Genomic DNA, 5,513 nt, shown 5'->3' on the forward strand with positions numbered 1-5,513 from the left:
AAAAATTGTCCTGATTTAGTAAACTTTCCGTAAAACTCACCACTTTATTAGATCTTACTATTTTCAATTTTCTATCTAATTTCCTTTCAACCTCATTAACATATATCCCAAGAGCATTTATTGATTGAGATTTTTCATCAAGCAAATAGATTAACTATTTCCTTCATCGGTGCGTGAACACTAGGGTAGGGAATCAATACTAAACAATCAAATATAATGTGATATTTGCAAGTGTGATAGGTCAGTTGTAATATTTGTAGTGTTACAATGAAACTCCCAAGTATTCCAAGGATTGAACTGACTTGCCACAATTTGTTGTGGCAAATTAGGTACTTTCTGGCACTTAATGAGTTTGTTTTCTAGCCTTTTTATGTTATTTTAATGCATTTTCTATTTCAATAGTTTAGATTTAATTATTAGCAAAAATAAGTATATTGATGTGATCTGGCTCGATTGATTGAGTCGATTCACTTGTTTGCCCGATCGTCGATGAGAAGAGTCGTTCGTTTGGTGAGAAAAATGGATTTTGATTAACTTTAAGCAGAAGTTGGAAAAAGGGTTCAAAGGATAGGTGAAGTTTGATGATTGATGTTAGGTTCGGGTTTTACAAGAAAAATAAAGTTTATAATTTTAAAGTTAAAATGGAGATGGTAAAGTGAACTCAAGCTGAAGAACAATTCAATACTATATGAAGTATTGCCCCGGGACTTATGTTGCTTAAGGTGAATTTGATGGATAGTCGAAGATGGACCTTGACCCGTTACCTATATTGGGGTAAGAACCAAAGGTATAAAAAAGGTGGGGAACGCCACACCAGAATGGTGATAAGTTCAAGGAGTCGGGTTGACGCCACTAGCGAGCTAGATAAGTCAGAACGAGACTCGTACGAAATAGGATAGGAGGATACCTCTCAATCAAGTTTTCAATAATCAAATTCTGTAACCTTTTACAATAAACAAGTAAGCTATTTATAGGCAAAGACTAAGCTAGCCGAATGGGCAACTTAATGGCTAAGAATTCAGCCATGAATATGCTAGAAATTTCTAGAAAGAAATAATTAATGTGCATGAATGAAGCATTAAAAATTCGGTTCATGTTTGGAGATGATGCATGGATTGACCGAATCATCATGTTGCTTCACTAGATGCATTCATGCATCCTTAGCCTTGAAGAATCTCCATAATTCCATAAATGTGCAGCCCTTTAATGATCCTACATCTCCCTTGGCTGAATGAGGCATTAATGTGCCTAAAATACTTGAATGGTCATCTTGAAAATGCATGAATCATGCATGAAACGTCCCATGTACTTTCCCCATAAATATGATCCATGAATCTTCAAATACATGAACTTTCAAGAACTCCCTCTTGCATTAACGTCCCAAATGCATGTGCTACTTTAAATGCCATCCATTGAACCTCAATTGTGCATGCACACTCTCATACATTGCACCAATCCGTTCATGAACACGCAACAAATAACATCGACAAGTTAAATGCATTTGAGACACATTAAATTAGCGACATATGAACTCAATAATTTGCACATTAAATTGACCATACATATTAACAAATTCAGACATATTTAAAACATCATAATTAATTAAGTATTTAATTTAGATATAATTAAAACACTTAATTAATTATTTGTCCAATTTTAACAAATCAATTAACTTAAAATAAACAACTAATTCAACTAAAGATAAATTAAATGGTTTATTTCAACAAAATAAATGCAAACTAAAGAAAGCTAAAAATAAGCTCATTGGGTTAAAATTGAGTGAATTGATCTCGAATGAGTGACTTGAGCTCAAGTGAGTGGAAATGAGCTAAACAGAGCTCAACGAGAAGAAAATGAACTAATTCAGCTCGCATGGATTTGCAAACAATGCTTAGGGAGCTAGTCCAAAAGTGTGCCCGAGGCGTGGTCGTATCATATATAAGGTAGTTTTAACAAGCTTAATTGAGTGCGCGAGACACCTGTTTTCAAGCCTAGAAGCATTAGGAACAACAATCGGGTCACAACATGAGCTTCTGGGGTCACAACACAACATAACGAGCTACAAAGTTTAGGTTCGAAATTATGTGTCACAACACAACTGTGACGAGGGCCAAAAATTAAGCAATGGTATTTTTGTCTGCACAACCAATATTTATTAGTTTTAAGGCTTGTATTTGACCTAATTAGGGCAGCTAATATTGCCTATAAATAGCAAGGCTTAGGTTGAGCTAAAGGAAGCCATTTAGAGAGTAGTTTTTCATATTTTAGATTTAGTTTTTTTTTTGTTTTCTTAGTTTTATTTTTATGCTTGCTTAACCGGGAGATCCTATTACGACATTAGACTATTGTAAGCGGAGATTATTTCGGAACTTCCTTTTTATCTTCTAATCCATTAGCATCTGTTTCCCTTATTCTTTTATTTATATTTTGTTTTTTAATTTATTAATTGAATGTTCCTATAAATAATTGAATATCATTTGTGCTCTATACTTATCTCGCATGATTTGATTGTTTCATTAATTAATTGATTAAGTAAATAATAACTTGAAATTGAAAATTTATTCAAGAATGCTTGCTATACTAGGGAGTGACGCCCCTAGTAGAAGATCTAGATAGGTGAGATCGAGAGGGTATCCTATTAAGTAAAACTTGTTGACTGCTTCTGCCATCGGCGTTTGAACACCAGGGCAGAGAGAATCAACACTAATACAATAATCAAATCTGAATAATTACGTGTGGTGTTTGGAAGTGTGATAGGTCAGTTGTTATATAATTTGTACAATGGGGTACAGGAGTACTCCGAGGATCAAACCCACAAGAGTCGACAATTAAGTGAAATCTAGCTAAAAACATGCAAATAAAGAGTCTAACTAATTACTCGGTAAATAGCATAGTATGAAAAACCATAAATTTGAGTTTAATTAAACTAATTAGCTAACTAATCAACAAAAACACTAATCGTAAAGCATGCAAATTTGTAAAATTATCCAATCAATAATCAATGGAAGTTGGTTGACTTTGATGTGGTTCATTAATTCTCAAATTAGGGATTTAAATTGCTTGAAATCCTAAAATGGCTCCATTTTACCTCTTGGTCTCAATTTTACCAAATTAGACAAGTTAGTCCGGTTTATCTCTCGATCTCACCCGACTAACCTAGAACTAAAGAATTGATGCCTAATAAGATACCTCTTAGTCTAACTTATCTTTATTTTCCTTTGGGGGAGTAAATCCTAAGTTTTGAGGTTCATTCAATTTAGTCCAATTTATTATAACTTGGTCCCTGACCCAAAAATTAGTTTACCAACATCACCATCAACCAACCCCCTAGGGTTTAGTTACCATTACCATATTAAAGCTATTAACCATCAAAGAAGCGACTAAGAAAGTCATTAACATAAAACTTAATAAGAAGATGAAAGTTTTTATTTTTACTGGGAAAAAAGCAAAGGCAAACAACTAGAAGCAAAATAAATCACCAAAAACACTAAAGTTAAGATTTTTGACAGATGAAAAGAAGGCCAACTGAAATAGCATTAAACTAAAGATTAAAATGTGATTACAACCAAGTTTAAGGCACTAAATATGTAAATAAACCTAAGCTACAGTGTTAACTAACTTACTTGCACTAAGAATGCAAGGAAAGAACAAAGAAATTGCAAAAAAAATAAAATTCTAAGTTATGGAGGATAAGAACTAAAACCCTCTAAATGACAGAAAACTAAGAAGATGAACTAAAATTGTGTTTAATGCCTCCCCTCTCTCTTCAGCCAATTTTTTTTCTTTTTAGCTGTAACGATCCGAAAGTCAGTGATGTCAGAAATAGTGGTTTTGAAAACCCCATTTCCAATATTTGAGTCAGCAAATATTAATTATTTAATATTTACAAGATCAGCATAAAGTTTAATTAAAGTTCGGTCCTCTAATTTTTTTCAACCTGATAATTAATTGAAGTACAAGTGTAATGGGCCTAAAGTCAGTGATATTAGAAAATGTGGTTTCGTGATCTGTTTCCATAAATTGGACTCATAATTATTTTATTAAATATTTACGAATGTTATATTGGAAGTGAATTGAATTTTGGATAGGTAATTTTACTGAATTAGTAATTAATTAAGGTACAATGACTAATTTGTAAAATTAGTAAAAGTACAATTGTTATAGTAATCTGTAATTAAAACATGGACAAGGGACTTAACTAGCAATTAAGTCATTATGCTAGTGATATTGGAAGAATCATGATGGCTAATGATGGACTTAAGAAAGGATAGTGGCTGCATGAAAAATGATTGGTTGGCTTAAGGGAAATTAATTAATTAAAAAACACAAAAGAAAAAGAAAAAAAAGAGACGGGGAGAGAACTTAGTTTATTCTTTCCTTGTTTTGCTGAAAAAAAAAACCCAATTGAAGGAAGCTTGGTGCCGAATGCAAGGAGGGAAGAAAAATATGGTTTTAATTAGTTTGGAAGTTGAAATTTTCAAGTACTCGCTAAAAGAGAAGAAGGAGGCTACAAAAAGAAAAAAAAAGAAAAGAAAAAGGAATTCAACGATAGAAGCTAGGACTTGCAGGAAAATTTTGGTAAGCTTTTTAGTTTTTAAATTCTCTTTACGACTATACCCGAAAAATTTTACAAGTTTGATTTGTATGGAAATACTTGGAATTGAATCGTTAATTCGATTGGTAGTTGTTTCCTTTAAGTATGAATGCTGACCGAACTAAGAACATTTGCTACGGTGAGAATTCAGAATCTGATCAAAGAAAAACTCTTAAACAACACAAGAAAAACACCACAAATGAGAAAACTGGACCAAGCAATGCCAAAGCAAACTCAGATAGCACTGCTGAACACAATTCCCAAGCACAACAATCACTGCAACCTGAAGTTCACCCACCCCTACCATTTCCCCAACGATTTCATAATCACAGACAAGACCACCAATTCAGACGATTCTTAGATGTCATTAAGCAACTTCACATCAATATACCTTTGGCAGAAGCCTTGGAGCAAATGCCCAACTATGTTAAGTTTATGAAAGACATACTTTCAAGGAAGAGACAATTGGGAGAATTTGAAATAACCCACTAAAGGGTTGTAACACCCCTAACCCATATCCATCGCTAGAACAAGGTTACGGAGCATTACCAGAGTTTACAAATCAAATAAACAGACATTTCATATCATATAACATTCATGTCAGAAACCAATCGAAATCAAACATATTGTCCCTTATGCGAGCCCTCGAGGCCCAAAAATACGCATTTAAAACAAGCCGGGACTAAATTGGGTACTCGAAGAATTTTTCAAAAAACATTAAAATTTTTCAAAGCTGTAGGGATCACACAGCCATGTGGCTAGGTCGTGTGACTCACACGGTCAGGAGACACGCCCTTGCCTCAGGCCATATGGGCATTCGAAATAGGGACACACGGCTGTGTCCTAGCCCGTGTCCATACCCGTGTAACTCTCTGACTTGGGCCACAAGGCCAAGCCACATGCCCATGTGCAAGGCCAT

Source organism: Gossypium raimondii, chromosome 12 (genome assembly GCF_025698545.1).
Source record: "Gossypium raimondii isolate GPD5lz chromosome 12, ASM2569854v1, whole genome shotgun sequence".
Classification (NCBI taxonomy): Eukaryota; Viridiplantae; Streptophyta; class Magnoliopsida; order Malvales; family Malvaceae; genus Gossypium; species Gossypium raimondii.